The sequence below is a fragment of the Lathyrus oleraceus genome, chromosome 6, assembly GCF_024323335.1.
Source record: "Lathyrus oleraceus cultivar Zhongwan6 chromosome 6, CAAS_Psat_ZW6_1.0, whole genome shotgun sequence".
Taxonomy (NCBI): domain Eukaryota; kingdom Viridiplantae; phylum Streptophyta; class Magnoliopsida; order Fabales; family Fabaceae; genus Lathyrus; species Lathyrus oleraceus.
Genome location: NC_066584.1, coordinates 505,571,384 through 505,590,960, shown reverse-complemented (window position 1 = coordinate 505,590,960; position 19,577 = coordinate 505,571,384).

Genomic DNA, 19,577 nt, shown 5'->3' with positions numbered 1-19,577 from the left:
GTTCGTCATCAGGTTTCACTGAACTTATACTGACAGGTGAACGGGTGGAGAGCGGCATTCGAAGTGGAAAGTTACAGGCAGCTACTTCTACAAGCAGTAAAAAGTTCTACCATGGGAAGCATGAATCGAATGCTGTGTATGGTCAAAAGAATCATAACAAGAAAAATGGTGACCATGCCGTTGGAGCAGTGACAATCGCAGCCCCGCCAGCTCAAAACTTCCAGCAAAGACAAGACAGACCAAGAAGGCAGTTTACCAAGCTCAATATGCCTTTAGCACAAGCACTGCAAAGTATGCTAAAGGTAAACTTAATCACTCTCAGAGGTCCTCCTGCAAATGTCAACACTGCTTCGCCTCGTTATAATCCCAATGCCAGGTGTGCATATCACTCCGATAGCCCCGGGCATGATACAAACGACTGTTGGTTGTTGAAGAACAAAATTCAGGATATGATCGACGCTGGGGAAATTGAATTCGAGCCCCCGGAGACTCCTAATGTCATCACTGCTCCTATGCCTAATCATGACAAGGCTGTTAATGCTCTCGATGACGATTCTCTCATCACTACTGTAGCGGACTTAACGTCTTCTCTCCCGATCATAAAGAGGAATTTATTGCAAGCTGGTTTATTCCCAGGTTGTGTTGAAGATTGTAATCTCTGCATACTCCGGCTCGGGGACTGTTTGAAATTGAAGAATGGTATTCAACGGCTGATGGACGATCGTACAATTCACTTTGAAAGGGTTTCTAAGGCGGAAAACCCTATTGAAGAAGTATCTGTGATTGCAAGGTCCAAAGTTCCAGTGAAGATTACTGCTCCCAGAGTACCTGTGAAGATTATCGCTGAGCCCAAGGTAGCCCCCCTGATCATTACTGCACCTGGCCCAGTACCGTATTCTTCAAGCAAAGCCATTCCGTGGAATTATGGAGGTGATGTTTATATCCATGGCGTAAAGCAAGTTGGTAATTTTGCTAATCCTAATGATATTGTTGGGACTAGTAAAGTTACTCGAAGCGGAAGGATCTTCTCTCCAGAAATCTCACCTCCAATTCCTGAAACTCGAGGAAAGGAACCAGTCAATCCTTCCCAGTCAGAGATACCGATCGAAGCTACTACTGAAGACGTTGCCAAACGAGAAATGGAAGAAGTGCTGAAAATCATCCGCAAGAGTGATTTCGATGTGGTAGAACAGTTGGGGCACACTCCTTCCAAAATCTCGATGTTGTCCTTGTTGTTATCTTCCGAATCTCATGCCAATACCTTGATAAAATTCCTGAAGAATGCCCATGTACCTCAGGAGACCTCCGTCGATCAGTTCGAAAACTATGTTGCTAATCTGACTGTCGACGGTGGCCTAGGTTTTTCCAATGCTGACCTGACGCCAGCGGGAAAGAACCACAATAAAGCCCTGCATATCTCCATTGAGTGTAAAGGGATCACCCTGTCTCATGTGTTGATCGATAATGGCTCTTCTTTGAATGTGTTACCGAAAGCCGTGCTCGATAAACTTGACTGCAAGAGCGTTGAACTGAAGCCTAGTGACATTGTGGTGCGGGCTTACGATGGTGCAAAGAGTGTTGTCCACGGTGAAGTTGTTCTCCCTATCAAGATAGGACCTCAAGTCTTCAACACTACCTTTTATGTAATGAACATTCGTCCTGCCTACTCCTGCTTACTGGGACGCCCTTGGATTCATGAGGCAGGTGTTGTAGCTTCATCTCTCCATCAAAAGCTGAGGTATCCAATAGAGGGTAAGATCGTCACTGTGTGTGGGGAAGAGGAATACATTGTCAGTAGTGTGCATACCTTCAGATACGTTGAGATGGATGGTGAATTCTTCGAGACTCCGTCCCAGTCATTTGAAGTGGTTCCTCCGCCTAGTCTTGTCCTTAAGCCAACTCCCCTTGTGCCCGAGGTTATTCGAGCTCCTCCTGCCATGGTTTCCCTGAAGGACGCTCAAGCTGTGGTTGAAGATGGTGGCTGTACTGGCTGGGGTCAACTGATCAGCATACCCTACAAGTCTGATAAATCTGGTCTGGGATTTAGCTCTGAAAAGATGGTCAAAGATCAAATCATTGTTGTAGAAGATGCTGACAGTGATTGCGACCTGGATAGCTGGATCTACCCAACAATTGGCGACGGACTCAATAATTGGAAGGCTGAAGACACTATCCCGATCTCCTTTAGTCAGGAGTAATTGTTATTGTCCATTTAGTATTGCAAATCTTTAATTTTTCAATTGAACTTCTTAAAGCATTGTGTCTACGCCCGGGGCACAATAGCTAATTTGTTAAGGGTTTTGTCATTTCATAAGCATATTCATATTCAATAAATCAATGGACTTTTTCGCATTCAAATATTGCGCTCTTTATTTTTCCTGTCGTCTTTCAAACAAGCTATGCTTTCTTACACACACTCACGTAACAAATTGCAGATCCGTATCCACTCTGGATCCTATTGATAATAATTCCGCTACTGTTCATTATGACTTTGAAAATCCAATCTACCAAGCCGAAGATGGAAGTGAGGAAGATTGTGAAGTCCCTGGAGAGCTTGCCAGACTATTACTGCAAGAGGAAAGGACTATACAGCCGCATGAAGAGTCCCTCGAAATTGTAAATCTGGGTACTGAGGTAGACAGAAAAGAAGTCAAAATAGGAGCAGATTTGGAAAACAGTGTAAAAGAAAGATTGATTCAGATGTTGCACGACTATGTAGAGGTTTTCGCCTGGTCTTATGAAGACATGCCCGGGTTGGATACTGATATAGTGGTGCATCGGCTGCCTACGAAGGAAGACTGCCGTCCTGTCAAGCAAAAGGTTCGCCGCATGCGTCCTGAAATGTCTGAGAAAATCAAAGCCGAGGTTATGAAACAATTCAATGCCGGTTTCCTAGCCGTTACTTCTTATCCTCAATGGGTTGCTAATGTGGTGCCAGTGCCAAAGAAGGATGGTAAGGTGCGAATGTGCGTAGATTACAGAGATTTGAATAAAGCGAGTCCCAAAGATGACTTTCCACTCCCGCACATTGATGTTCTGGTAGATAACACCGCTCAACACAAAGTATTCTCATTCATGGATGGATTCTCGGGTTATAATCAGATTAAGATGGCACCTGAGGACATGGAGAAAACTACGTTTGTGACGCAATGGGGCACTTTCTGTTACAAAGTAATGCCATTCGGTCTAAAGAACGCGGGGGCAACGTACCAGCGTGCTATGGTGGTTTTGTTCCATGATATGATTCATCATGAGATAGAAGTATATGTGGATGACATGATAGCTAGATCTCATACTGAAGAAGAACATCTCGATCATTTATACGAACTGTTCGAGAGGTTGAAGAAGTACAAGTTGAGATTGAATCCGAACAAATGCACTTTTGGAGTAAGATCCGGTAAACTCTTGGGCTTTATTGTTAGTGGTAAAGGAATTGAGGTTGACCCGGCTAAAGTGAGAGCTATTCAAGAAATGCCAGTTCCCCGTACGGAGAAAGAAGTCAGAGGTTTCTTGGGACGCTTGAACTACATTGCTCGATTTATCTCCCACTTGACCGCTACCTGCAAACCCATCTTCAAATTACTGAGGAAAAATCAAGAAATGATATGGAATGACGAATGCCAAGAAGCTTTTGACAAAATCAAGAACTACCTCCAGGAACCTCCGATTCTGATACCACCAGTTGAAGGAAGACCTCTAATCATGTATTTGACCGTGTTAGAAAATTCAATGGGGTGCGTATTGGGGCAACATGACGAGTCTGGTCGAAAAGAGCATGCCATATACTACCTGAGCAAAAATTTTACCGACTGTGAAACAAGATACTCACTGCTCGAGAGAACTTGCTGTGCTTTGGCCTGGGTTGCTCGCCGACTAAGACAGTATATGTTGAATCATACCACTTTGTTGATTTCTAGGATGGATCCCATCAAATACATGTTCGAGAAGCCTGCCCTCTCCGGAAGAATAGCGAGATGGCAGATGATCTTAACAGAGTACGATATCCAGTATACTACCCAGAAAGCCATCAAAGGAAGCGTGCTCGCTGATCATTTGGCTTATCAAGCGGTGGACGATTATCAATCTATGAATTTTGAGTTCCCAGATGAGGATGTCATGCTTGTTACTGATGAGGAAAAACCTAAAAAAGGACCCGAACTGGGATCCCGATGGACTATGGTCTTTGATGGGTCTTCTAATGCATTGGGCCATGGTGTTGGGGTTGTACTCATTTCTCCCGAGGGTTACCATACGCCTTTCACGGCTAGACTATGTTTTCATTGTACCAATAATATGGCTGAGTATGAAGCATGTATTTTTGGACTCAAAGCTGCTATAGATCGGCGAATCAAGTTTTTGAGTGTGTACGGAGATTCGGCCTTAGTAATCAGTCAGATCAAAGGAGAATGGGATACTAAACATCCAAATCTCATCCCTTATCGAGAGCAGGTGATGACATTAATCCCATACTTTGAAGAGATTACATTTGAACATATTCCACGAGAGGAGAATCAGTTGGCGGACGCATTAGCTACCATGTCATCTATGTTCAGAGTCAGATGGGGCAGCGAAGCTCCCATGATTACCATTGGACGGTTAGATGAACCGGCACACTGTTATGAACTTAACACTGAGAGGGTACAGGAGAAACCTTGGTTCCACGACGTAAAAAGATACTTAGAAGATCAGGAATACCCTGAAGGGGCATCCGTCAATGACAAAAAATTCCTGAGGAAGTTCTCCGCTAAATTCTTTCTGAGTAATGGAGTGTTATACAAACGTAATCATGATTCGACTTTGCTTCGCTGTGTGGATAGAAAGGAAGCAGAAAGGATTATGGAAGACATGCATGACGGTATTTTTGGGACTCATTCTAATGGACATACAATGGCCAAGAAGATTCTGAGATCAGGGTATTATTGGTCTACCATGGAAGCTGATTGCCACCATCACTCCAGAACCTGTCACAAGTGTCAGATCTATGCGGACAAAGTACATGTGCCTCCTGCTCCATTGAACGTGTTGACAGCGCCTTGGCCCTTTGCAATGTGGGGCATCGATATGATTGGAGAGATTAAACCCACGACTTCTAATGGACATCGCTTCATTCTCGTCGCTATTGATTACTTCACCAAGTGGGTAGAGGCAGCCTCATTCGCTTCTGTCACCAAGAATGTGGTGGCACGATTCATCAAGAATAGCCTTATTTGTCGATACGGCATCCCTGAAAGAATTATCACTGACAATGGTACTAATTTGAACAACAAGATGATTATTGAACTCTGCACGCAGTTCAAAATTAAACACCATAACTCTTCCCCGTACCGGCCAAAGATGAATGGCGCCGTGGAGGCTGCTAATAAGAACATTAAGAAGATCATACAAAAGATGACAGTAACGTACAAAGACTGGCATGAGATGTTACCATTTGCACTCCATGGTTATCGCACTTCAGTACGCACTTCGACAGGGGCAACTCCTTTCTCTTTAGTCTACGGAACGGAAGCTGTTTTACCAGTGGAAGTCCAGATTCCCTCTCTAAGAATCATGGAAGAGGCGGGCTTAGATGAAGATGAATGGATTCAGACTCGATTCGATCAGATAAATTTGATTGATGAGAAGAGACTTGCGGCTGTTTGTCATGGACAGATATATCAGAAGCGCATGACCCAGGCATTTAACAAAAGAGTCAAGAGACGGGTGTATCAAATTGGCGACGTGGTGATCAAGCGTATCATTCTACCACAAGGGGATCCCAGAGGCAAGTGGACTCCCACATACGAAGGGCCCTTTGTGGTTAAGAAAGTATTCTCCGGTGGAGCCATGATACTTGCTACAATGGATGGCGAAGACTTCCCGCATCCTGTGAATGCGGACATAGTTAAAAAATACTACGCATAACAGATACCCGCTAGGTCGACGTACCTAGGCAAAAGTAAGGGCATCCCGGCGAACCAAAAGGGTTCGGGCAAAAATTAGGGATAAACATATAAAGACGTACACCCGGCAAGTCAAAAACCTGAAAAGGCGGCTTGGGCAAAAATGGGTATCCTGGTGGACTGAAAACCTGAAAAGGCAGTCCAGGCAAAAATTAGGGATTCAAGCGTATGACTATGTCGCGTTCTCTGTCAGCTTCAACCAAGTTCAAGGGACTGAACAAGCCAATCACCTCTATCTGACAGCAGGAGATGAGGTGCTTGAAGACATGATGACAGTAGTGGAATTAAAATCAATAGGACTTTTTCTGCATAGCTTTCTCTTTGTTTTCTTGACAATTCCCTCTTACTAGGATTTCTGTCTCCTTGTACACAAATTGCCTGTTCATAGGCCCTCTTTCAAATGCAATTTTATTTCATTTTTACTTTTCTGTTTTGTCCGCATAAACGTCCATTGATTTAATTTGAATTGATATATGTGTTTGAATATGATCAATGTTTATCAAAAATACATGTCTAAAATGGAAATAGCAATTACTACGAGACTTCAGGACTAAGGAGAAGGTCTAACCACGCTTTCCAATGAGTCCGTCGCTAATTCGATTCCCCGGCAACGCCAATTATTCCCCAGAAGAGGTCGGCACCACCATACCGACAGGTCATCTCTTCCATCCCCAGCCAGGTTCTGTTGAGTGTTCTCATCGTCAGACAGAAATCAAGTATCCCCCAGCCGAGACAGGGTCATCAATACCAATGTCTCCGACCAGCAGACTGAGATTTATCTCCCCAGTAGTGTCCCCCGGAAGAATGTTTCAGACGCCTAATGCATTCATTACATCATTTCACATCACATACCTATATACAATTTTCATTCCGCATCATATACATTACATCCTTTCATATACATGCATACAATGCTCGCATTTATTCCAGACGCATAATTCACTCATCACATCATTTCACAGCACACGCATGCATACAACATTTGCATCTCATGCATCATGACATTGCATGAAACTAACTTTATTTTTCAGGCTAATTATCCTCCTGATCACATTCAAGGTTCGAATACAGCTCTCAGATATAATTCATCTGACGAACGTTCTGACATTCTCCCAATGGTGGCATCTCTAAGCCCACCTCAGATATTCGCTGCAAATACAACAAATATTATCAGATACAACCTAACGTACGGTTCATTCTGATTCAGCCCAACATATGACTCTTTCAGCTCAGATACGGTCTAACGTACGATCCATTCTGACTCTCAACAACTCCAATACGGTCTAACGTACGACCCATTTGGATCTTCAGCTCAGATACAATCTAACGTACGATCCATTCTGACTTTCAACGACTCCAATACGGTCTAACGTACGACCCATTTGGATCTTCAGCTCAGATACGATCTAACGTACGATCCATTCTGACTTTCAACGACTCCAATACGGTCTAACGTACGACCCATTTAGACCTTCAAATCCTCAGATGCTGCCTAGCGTACGGTATATTCCGGGGTGTAGTCTAACGTACGACTACTTTCTTCTTCAGATACAACCTAACGTACGGTTCATTCTGCAACTCCAATACGGTCTAACGTACGACCCATTTGGATCTTCAGCTCAGATACGATCTAACGTATGATCCATTCTGATCTTCAACAACTCAGATACGATCTAACGTATGATCCATTCTGATCTTCAACAACTCAGATACGATCTAGCGTACGATCCATTCTGACCTTCAACAACTCAAGTACGGTCTAATGTACGACCAAGTTAGACCTTCATCTTCTCAAATGCTACCTTCGGACAGGTACATTTCTGAATGGTAGTCTAGTATACGACTACTCCCTTTAAAGCAGATTCAGCCTAACGGACGGCTCATTCTGTTACTCAGATGCTACCTTCGGACAGGTACATTTCTGAATGGTAGTCTAGTATACGACTACTCCCTTTTCAGCAGATTCAGCCTAACGGACGGCTCATTCTGCAACTCAGAGACGATCTAGCGTACGATCCATTCTGATCTTTCATCCCCATCAAAGTCATCCGCCTAACGAACAGCTCACTCTGGTACTCAGATATGATCTAGCGTATGATCCATTCTGATCCCTTATCCTCAGCAGTATATAGCATACTCTGACTCCCCAGCGAAGTCAACAGCATGATGGATGATTCACTATACGGTCTAGCGTATGACCCGGTATGACCTCCATGTCTCCAGGTATCGTCTAACGTACGACACAATCGGAAGCTCGTCATCAAACTTCCTGGATGGCATCTCTAAGCCCATCTCCATCAAGACTAGCTCCTGATTGGCAATCGCAAATTTTTGGGGCATTCTAGTGTTCAATAATCTTTCACCTCCAGACCACGAACGACACATACCATTCTACTCTCTCGGTTCAAGAATATTGAACAAGGGCAGCTGTCATACCCCAAAATTTGCCCGTTGATACTACAAAGCATTCCTCAAGACCCTCCGACTTGTTCTGCAAGGCACTGACATCAAATGGACAAAAGCCCAGCTCACAACAGGCCCAATCCAAAAGTGGCCCAAACTAGCTTGCTCGCTAGGCGAGCAACTACTTCGCCTAGCGAACACTTCGTCATGACACTCGCCCAGCGAAGCATCAGATCCAGAAAAAAGCCCAGAATGGCTTGCTCGCTAGGCGAGCAATTCCTTCGCCTAGCGAAGCTTGCGAAAATCTGAAGTTTTGGACCTCATTTTAAGCCCATTAGGTCACCACCACTACTACTATAAATACCAGCTCTTCAGCCACGAAAAACCAACAGACAGAGACGGACAGACACCGAAACGGAGAGACCAAGACGAAGGACGGAAACCCTGGTGCAAAAACCCTGCTAACCTGAAGGCAGCCCATCCGCGCCGAAGCTACCGCCGCCCAACTCAATCCGGCCTCCAAGCAATCAGTCCCTTTCAATATCGCAATTGCACACAGGTTTGCGTATCACCGCTGTTTTACGTTTCCAATTGATATTCTTTACATACATGATGCATTCCGATTAAAATTTTGATATGTAAATTGATTTTGCATGTGAATCCAAGTATGAACATCCTGTATAATTGTATATGCTATGCCTATAATCCAATGCCATGAAAGTGCAGGTTTTCGGAAGTCATGCTGCTGTCAAAGTCCAAACCCGTGGCCGCTCGCTAGCTCATCGCTAAGCGAGCCTGCAGCGAGCCTTCGCTGAGCCTTTGCTAGGCGAAGCAGAGGCGAGCGGGACAGTGGCTGCTTTGTCTCTTTGCTGGTCTTATGTTTGTTTAATTATGAGTTTTGCATCACTTGGCCTGAACTCATAACTGTTATGTTGTATTTTTATGGTGCAATTGTCAAAACATATTTTATCTTAATGCTCTAACCCGTGTGTTGAATGGTGTAAAAGCTTCCATATCCCCAATGAAGTGGCCGGCTAGGTACTCCACTTTACGTGTGGGAGACCTTCGTGGAGATGGATTCTAAACTTTAATGTGAAGATTCATATTGATTGCCTAATTAATTTTAATGTATTAATTTTTAATGTATTGATTTTAATATGTTGATTTTAATGTGGAAATTCATCATAATTACCTAATGAATGTTAAAATATGGACTTTCAATAAATAATATCGGACCGCTCTTTGTTACCCCACGACTACGTATTACGGTCATGTCCCGCGAATGTGGGGATACCCCTTAGCAAAGACCCTTCGGTTAAATCATCATGGTCCCTCGGATGTTGCCTTCGGAAATACGATTTTATCCCTCGATGACCCTTCGGCGTAGCCTACGGTTAAATGATGATAGTCCCTTCGAATGCTAAGGTATCCTCACTACTGTTGCCTTCAATGACCTATCGATGACCCTACGATGACCCTTCTACATCCCAAGGATAAACTACTTACTTCTCAATAGTAAGGACAGTTTTACCCTCACAAGGATAGAAAATGACAGTAAAGACCTCAGACAGGTATAACCCTTAATTGCTCATTCATAACCTAAAATATTTTTCCACCTTATACATTTCAAACATCCTCCTTTTTTTGGAAAATCACCACTTAGCATACATCCGTACTAGGATCATTGCTGAGTTATATTTTTCTAAATAACTTTCAAATCTAAATGAGATAACCACTTTGTATACATTCATGCAAGGATCATTACAAAGTTAAATTCTCATTTTCAAAACATTTTTCACACATTTCCCGACCACCTTTTTCAAACTAGAAAACATAAATGATTGAGCAATTAAGAGCCCATGGATAACCATGGATACAAAGGGTGTTAATACCTTCCCTTTGTATAACGTACCTCCTGAACCTAAGAATCTAAATTAAGGTCTTTCCTGTTCTTTTCCACCTTTCCTTATGGGATAAAAGAAAAGTCGGTGGCGACTCTTGCTAACCGCGACATTGCGATTAAAAACACGAAAAAGTCCAGTTCACCGTATGACACTGTGGAATTATCTTGAACCAATATCCTGATATTCTGTGCTCAAATGATTTACCTAGTAGGAGAAAACCAGCTCTGTCTGTGCACTACAAACTCTTTGAAGGCAGTCATGTCGAGGATATTATCATGACATCTGCCATGAGGAGGCCAGTCTCAAAAGTTTAAGCAATTACTGAGCTTAAGGAGGCATGCAAAGAGCTAGGTGAAGGGATTAGGGTAGCCACATTTAGAAAAACAAACTTTGGAAGTCTTGATTGAAAGCTTGGAGTAGGCTGAAGGTGAAAATGTTGAACATGCTAATGTCAACCATGAAGAAGAAGCTGAAGCCCACACCTCTAGTGAGAGGTCTGCTAACAATGATGATACAAGTGGCAATTATGCTTTTGGTGTTGCTGAAGAGGCTGCAAACTCAAGCTTTATTGAGTAGCTCTGTTGGCTTTAGTCCCTCTTGTTTTGATGGTTTTCTTGGCTTTTTGTTGTTTTGGTGGATTTCTTTGTGTTTTTTTGGTTTGTTTCTCAGAATTCTTACAGCTGTGTATGTACTTGGTGATGTAACTCTTTAACTTCTGGTATTTCTGTTAATGACTAGATAGACATTTATTTTGTCTCTTTGGTCTCTTTTGGCTAAAAAAAGGGAGAAGTAGCTGTAGATGTAACAGAGTATCTTACCTTAGCTCTACAGTATTATTGTTGCTCTGTTTGTCTAATACAGGGGGAGAATTCTGGTGTTTATTTGTTTGGTACAGGGGGAGAATTCTCTTTGTTTTGTTTGTGTGAAGCAGTGTGGTTGTTGCTTGTTGTGGACTGGCTTGAGGGGGAGCTGTTGTGTTCTGGGAAGTTGCATGGACTTAAAAGATAATACAAGCACTTGTGTGTCCCGATGTTTGCTAGTTGGTTCTTGCTAGTTTTGTATGTGCAATTGCTTGTGTGTTTACTAGTTGTTATTTTTGTTAATGACGTGTGTATGTTTTTTTTTGCTGCTGAACTGATGCTCTGATTGATTTCTTGTGAACATGTGATCTGTTGTTTAATTTAGCCAAAATTTGCCAAAGGGGGAGTTTGTTGGTTCTATGAATTGACATCAATTTTGGTAAAACTTAGTATTATCACAAGATGTCACGCTTGTAGTCTTGACATGTGATATCAGCTTTCTGCAGGTTGTTTGATATGGTTGTGCAGGATTTATTCAAGATGTCAGACCCGATGTTACGACATGTGCATATAGAACATTCAGTCTGAATGTTATGTATATTGTTGTTGCGCTTTTCATGCAAGTCTTTGTGTGCCTATGTGGACATTGCATACATTATTCAAGGAGTAATTCTATTTAAAGCCAGAATATTCTGTTTCCCAAAAAGGAATGATTCGCTGTTATTTCTTAGGGAATACACAATAAATAGAATTAGGGTTTCATGCTGCCCATGCCCATTTAGAAAGCTTCTATTTAAAGACTATGTAAACCCTATTTTAGATATAGAAAATACGAACGGTGAAGTGAGTGAGTATTAGGGTTTTAGTCGTGTGTGCGTTTGTGAATTGTGAGCTATTCATCCATCTTGTTGATGTGCGAATTGGACTGAGTTTTTTATTTGTAATTTGTCCACTTTAAGTTTTGAAGTACGAGTGTATTTGTTTACTTGATTTAAGCTTTTAAGCAAGATCAAGTGTGTGTCCTTGAAGTGTGTCTTCTTTCTTTTTGGTATTTGTTCTAGTATCACTGTTGTGATTCAGGGGGAGTGAGTAGGGTCTCATGTCTAAGAGTTCTTAGATAGAAATTGTAACACCCCGATAAAATATGATAATTATTTAATTTAAGTTAATAGTATATTTATTAACTTAATTAAATAATTGGAATATTATTGGATTATTATTATTGGAATAATAAAGTTGGAATATATATAAAGAGTTTCATTTGGTAAAAAAGGTTTTTCACGTGAAAACCAGAGAAGCGACAGAAAGTGAGAAAAGGGCAAAGAGGAAGAGCAAGAGAACAAGGGTTGAAGAAGGGAAAAGCTTGAAGTTAAAAGATTTGTCAGATTAACTCAGGTAAGGGGGGTTTATCGTCGTTTAATGGGTATTATGGGTTAACATGTAATGGGTAGTAATAAGCCATTGAATTGACCCTAATTTGGATGATGAATGTTGCAAATTGTGATGACCAAATTACGTTAAAAACTGTGATTGAATCTATAGTTGGGTGAGTCGTAGTTTTCTGGACGTGTAGCTTTTTACGGAATCGAAATCGGAGGTCCGGAAGTCCTCCGACGGTGAAAAATGCGGGGGATTCTGCATTCTGTTCGTGTTAGCGCAGGAACAGCTTTCTGTCTTGCGTTAACCGGTTAACCCAGGGTGCTAACCGGTTAACACTGTTATGAATTATGAGAAATTGCTGTCTGTCTTGCGTTAACCGGTTAACCCAGGGCGTTAACCGGTTAACACTGTTAAAATGTGCCAGGAAGCGTGTTCTGTTTTGCGTTAACCGGTTAACCCAGGGCGTTAACCGGTTAACACTGTTGGAAAAGTGAAAATTTGATATTCAAATATTGCGTACATAGTTGATGATTGACCTATATTGGTGTATGATATAGTAGGGATCATTTCCCGTTGTTTTGAGCAGTATAGGTATTAGTAGAGTATGCTAATACTGTGGTTTATTATTTGGCATGACATGATATGCTTCTGTGATAAATATGCTGATGATGTATGATGGTATGCATAATGCTGTGAATATATCCATTATGTATGCAATTGTGGATGGACTGTTTATGACTTAGAGTGTGAGCATATGTCCATTGTGGATTGTTATTGATGTTGCATGCTAGGTGATTTAGCGTGTATAGTATGGCCTTTATGGTGGTAGCTAATTCCCATGGTGAGGAATTAGTGAGTGAGTTATTGTGGATTGTTGTTGATGTTTGCATGCTAGGTGATTTAGCGTGCATAGCATAGCCCTTGGGGTGGTAGCTAATTCCCATGGTGAGGAATTAGTGAGTGAGTCACTAGGTCTCAAATGAGTGGGACTAGTGAGCTTGGTAGCCGTATCTGGGTTTGATCGGTGAGGTTGAACTATGTGTTCACGAATAGTCGGTACCGCATGCATGGAGTCTCATTGCATAATGTATGTATGACGTATAATATGAATGGATGTATTCCAATATTATACGTGTGTTTTGTGTTGTGTTGTGTTGAGTATGATTATGAGTTGATGTTGCCGTTGCTGAATGTGTGATATGATTAGGGTGATGAAATGTGTTAATTTACTTAGCATTACATGATATTTTATAATGCTTATTATATCGATTGAGGAACTCACCCTTACAACTATGTTTCAGGTAACGAGCAGTGATTGAGTAGAAGCTAGTGCTTGGAGTCTAGTGTAGTTCCTTAGTGGGTCATGCTCTGGTAGATGTAACATCGGGACGGGATGTTTTACTTTGTTTTCATTTTGGTTGTTGAACAACTTTACATGTAATGTGTTACATGGTTTGCATGTTGTTAGATTTCTATCCGCTGCGGATTGTGCAATGCCTTGTTTTGATTAATAATTGAGCATGACCAGTTATTTTGGTGAATGGTGTGAAGTGTCAAGTGTGACACCCTGAAATTGTATATCTACTCTGATTTATATTTTGTTGTTTTAATTAATTATTGGGGTATTTTAGAAGGGTGTTACATTAGTGGTATCAGAGCATAGTCGGTCGAGTCGAGTCGTAATTATTCTGTTTCCCTGTATGTGATAGGTGTTGTGTAACCCTATCAGTACTTATTGTTTTAGCTTGTTGGGTTCTCAGAATAGAGATGGCTGGAAGAGGTAGAGACGATGTTGCGATTGCTGAGGCTCTGGGTATGCTAGCTGGAGTACTTGGAGGGAATCCGAATGTTGTGGGACTGGGAGCTGCTCGTCAACTGAGTGAGTTCCAGAAGAACAATCCTCCAATGTTCAAGGGAGCATACGATCCAGATGGTGCTCAGAAGTGGTTGAAGGAGATCGAGAGGATCTTCCGAGTGACTGAGTGTGCCGATAACCAGAAGGTCAGGTTCGGTACGCATATGCTGTCAGAGGAAGCAGATGATTGGTGGGTTGCTACCCGCACTGAGTTGGAAACTGTTGGGAGTGCTGAGATCACTTGGGCTGTGTTCAGAGAGAGATTCCTGAGGAAGTACTTTCTAGAGGCTGTCAGAGGAAAGAAAGAGATAGAGTTCTTAGAATTGAAGCGGGGCAACCGGTCTGTTACTGAGTATGCTGCTAAGTTCACAGAGCTGTCGAAGTATTACACTCCCTATGATGAGGCAGTAGCAGATGGGGCAGAGTTGTTTATGCTGTCAACGACTTTGGAGGCTAAAGATAAACTAGTGATTTGCGATCCAGCCGTGGTGTGTGATTTTCCTGATGTGTTTCCTGAAGAAGTGAATGAATTACCGCCAGAGCGTGAAGTTGAGTTCTCGATTGATTTGGTACCTGGTACTAGGCCGATATCGATGGCTCCGTACCGTATGTCTGCTGTTGAGTTAACTGAATTGAAGAGTCAGTTGGAAGATCTGTTGGATAAGAAATTTATTCGTCCGAGTGTGTCACCGTGGGGCGCACCAGTGTTATTGGTTAAGAAGAAAGAAGGTACTATGAGGTTGTGTGTGGACTACAGGCAACTGAATAAAGTGACGATCAAGAATCGGTATCCTTTGCCGAGGATTGATGATTTGATGGATCAGTTGGTTGGTGCGAGTGTGTTCAGCAAAATAGATTTGAGATCGGGGTATCATCAGATACGTGTGAAAACTGAGGATATTCAGAAGACTGCTTTCAGAACAAGGTATGGACATTATGAGTATTCTGTAATGCCTTTTGGTGTGACTAATGCGCCTGGGGTATTTATGGAGTATATGAATAGGATTTTCCATCCGTACCTAGACAAGTTTGTTGTGGTGTTTATTGACGATATTTTGGTGTATTCGAAATCCGAAGAAGAGCATGCCGAACATTTGAGAGTGGTTTTAGGAGTTCTACGAGAAAAGAAGTTATTTGCTAAACTGTCCAAGTGTGAATTTTGGTTAGAAGAGGTTAGTTTTCTTGGTCATGTGGTTTCAAGAGGTGGTGTTGCTGTTGATCCCTCTAAGATAGAAGCGGTATCTAAGTGGGAAGCTCCGAAGTCAGTTTCTGAGATAAGGAGTTTTCTTGGACTTGCAGGTTATTATAGGAAATTCATTGAGGGATTTTCTAAGTTGGCGTTACCGTTGACGATGTTGACTAGAAAGGGGCAAGCGTTTGTTTGGGACTCAAAATGTGAAGAAGGTTTCCAAGAGTTAAAGAGAAGGTTAACTACTGCTCCTATTCTGATATTACCAAGTCCATCGGAACCATTTGAGGTTTACTGTGATGCTTCATTGTTGGGTTTGGGTGGTGTTTTGATGCAGAATAAGCAGGTTGTAACTTATGCTTCGAGACAACTGAAGGTTCATGAGAGGAACTATCCGACACACGATTTAGAGTTGGCAGCTGTAGTATTTGTTCTGAAGTTATTGAGGCATTACTTGTACGGGTCAAGATTTGAGGTTTTCAGTGACCATAAAAGTTTAAAGTATTTGTTTGATCAGAAAGAGCTGAATATGAGACAGAGGAGAGGGTTAGAGTTTCTGAAGGATTATGACTTTGGTTTGAATTACCATCCGGGTAAAGCAAACGTAGTGGCTGATGCATTGAGTCGGAAATCATTGCATATGTCTATGTTAATGGTTAAGGAATTGGATTTAATTGAGCAGTTTAGAGACTTGAGTTTGGTGTGTGAGAGTACTCACAATAGTGTTAAATTGGGAATGTTGAAGTTAACGAGTGGTATTCTGGATGAGATTAGAGAGGGTCAGAAATCCGATGTGCTTTTGGTTGATAAGTTGACTCTAGTGAATCAAGGTCAAGGTGGTGAATTCAGAGTTGATGAGAATGGTGTTTTGAAATTTGGTAATCGGGTGTGTATTCCGGATGTTACCGAACTTAAGAAGAGTATTCTTGAGGAAGGACATCGTAGTGGCCTGAGTATTCATCCTGGGGCTACGAAGATGTATCATGATTTGAAAAAGTTATTTTGGTGGCCGGGAATGAAAAGAGAAATTACGAGTTTTGTTTATTCTTGTTTGACTTGTCAGAAGTCAAAGATTGAGCATCAGAAGCCGTCTGGGCTAATGCAACCGTTGGCTATTCCAGAGTGGAAGTGGGATAGTATCAGTATGGATTTTGTTTCTGGTTTACCGAGGACAATTAAGAATTTTGAAGCTATTTGGGTGATTGTTGACAGATTGACAAAATCGGCTCATTTCATTCCGATCAGAATGGATTATCCGTTAGAGAGATTAGCTGAGTTGTATATTGAGAAAATTGTAAGTTTGCATGGTATTCCGTTGAGTATTGTTTCGGACAGAGATCCTAGATTTACATCGAAGTTCTGAGAAGGTTTGCAGAGGGCTTTGGGATCTAAGCTGAGATTGAGTTCTGCATATCATCCGCAGACTGATGGTCAGACTGAGAGGACGATTCAGTCACTGGAGGATCTTTTGAGGGCTTGTGTTTTGGAAAAGGGAGGTGCTTGGGATTGTTATTTACCTTTGATTGAGTTTACCTACAACAATAGTTTTCATTCGAGCATTGGTATGGCACCGTTTGAAGCTTTGTATGGTAGGAGATGTCGGACACCTTTATGTTGGTATGAGTCCGGTGAGAGTGCTGTGGTTGGACCGGAGATTGTTCAACAAACTACGGAAAAGATTAAGATGATTCAGGAGAAGATGAGGATTGCTCAGAGTCGTCAGAAGAGTTATCACGACAAGAGGAGGAAGTCACTTGAGTTTCAAGAGGGAGATCATGTGTTTCTTCGTGTTACTCCGATAACTGGGGTTGGTCGAGCTTTGAAGTCGAAGAAGTTGACACCTCGATTTATTGGTCCTTATCAGATTTTGGAGAGGATATGGGAGGTAGCCTATCGTATCGCTTTACCGCCGTCACTTGCGAATTTGCATGAGGTTTTTCATGTGTCTCAGTTGAGGAGGTACATTCCTGATCCGTCGCATGTGGTCCAAGTAGATGATGTACAGGTGAGAGATAACCTAACTGTTGAAACATCACCTATGAGGATCGAGGATCGAGAGTTGAAGCAGTTGCGGGGTAAAGAGATTGCTTTGGTAAAGGTAGCTTGGGGAGGACCAGCAGGTGGCAATGTGACTTGGGAACTTGAGAGTCAGATGAAGGAGTCTTATCCAGAGTTATTCGCTTGAGGTATGTTTTCGAGGACGAAAACTCTTTTAGTGGGGGAGAATTGTAACACCCCGATAAAATATGATAATTATTTAATTTAAGTTAATAGTATATTTATTAATTTAATTAAATAATTGGAATATTATTGGATTATTATTATTGGAATAATAAAGTTGGAATATATATAAAGAGTTCCATTTGGTAAAAAGGGTTTTTCACATGAAAACCAGAGAAGCGACAGAAAGTGAGAAAAGGGCAAAGAGGAAGAGCAAGAGAACAAGGGTTAAAGAAGGGAAAAGCTTGAAGTTAAAAGATTTGCCGGATTAACTCAGGTAAGGGGGGTTTATCGTCGTTTAATGGGTATTATGGGTTAACATGTAATGGGTAGTAATAAGCCATTGAATTGACCATAATTTGGATGATGAATGTTGCAAATTGTGATGACCAAATTACGTTAAAAACTGTGATTGAATCTATAGTTGGGTGAGTCGTAGTTTTCTGGACGTGTAGCTTTTTACGGAATCGAAATCGGAGGTCCGGAAGTCCTCCGACGGCGAAAAATGCGGGGGATTCTGCATTCTGTTCGTGTTAGCGCAGGAACAGCTTTCTGTCTTGCGTTAACCGGTTAACCCAGGGTGTTAACCGGTTAACACTGTTATGAATTATGAGAAATTGCTGTCTGTCTTGCGTTAACCGGTTAACCCAGGGCGTTAACCGGTTAACACTGTTAAAATGTGCCAGGAAGCGTGTTCTGTTTTGCGTTAACCGGTTAACCCAGGGCGTTAACCGGTTAACACTGTTGGAAAAGTGAAAATTTGATATTCAAATATTGTGTACATAGTTGATGATTGGCCTATATTGGTGTATGATATAGTAGGGATCATTTCCCGTTGTTTTGAGCAGTATAGGTATTAGTAGAGTGTGCTAATACTGTGGTTTATTATTTGGCATGACATGATATGCTTCTGTGATAAATATGCTGATGATGTATGATGGTATGCATAATGCTGTGAATATATCCATTATGTATGCAATTGTGGATGGACTGTTTATGACTTAGAGTGTGAGCATATGTCCATTGTGGATTGTTATTGATGTTGCATGCTAGGTGATTTAGCGTGTATAGTATGACCTTTATGGTGGTAGCTAATTCCCATGGTGAGGAATTAGTGAGTGAGTTATTGTGGATTGTTGTTGATGTTTGCATGCTAGGTGATTTAGCGTGCATAGCATAGCCCTTGGGGTGGTAGCTAATTCCCATGGTGAGGAATTAGTGAGTGAGTCACTAGGTCTCAAATGAGTGGGACTAGTGAGCTTGGTAGCCGTATCTGGGTTTGATCGGTGAGGTTGAACTATGTGTTCACGAATAGTCGGTACCGCATGCATGGAGTCTCATTGCATAATGTATGTATGACGTATAATATGAATGGATGTATTCCAATATTATACGTGTGTTTTGTGTTGTGTTGTGTTGAGTATGATTATGAGTTGATGTTGCCGTTGCTGAATGTGTGATATGATTAGGGTGATGAAATGTGTTAATTTACTTAGCATTACATGATATTTTATAATGCTTATTATATCGATTGAGGAACTCACCCTTACAACTATGTTTCAGGTAACGAGCAGTGATTGAGTAGAAGCTAGTGCTTGGAGTCTAGTGTAGTTCCTTAGTGGGTCATGCTCTGGTAGATGTAACATCGGGACGGGATGTTTTACTTTGTTTTCATTTTGGTTGTTGAACAACTTTACATGTAATGTGTTACATGGTTTGCATGTTGTTAGATTTCTATCCGCTGCGGATTGTGCAATGCCTTGTTTTGATTAATAATTGAGCATGACCAGTGATTTTGGTGAATGGTGTGAAGTGTCAAGTGTGACACCCTGAAATTGCATATCTACTCTGATTTATATTTTGTTGTTTTAATTAATTATTGGGGTA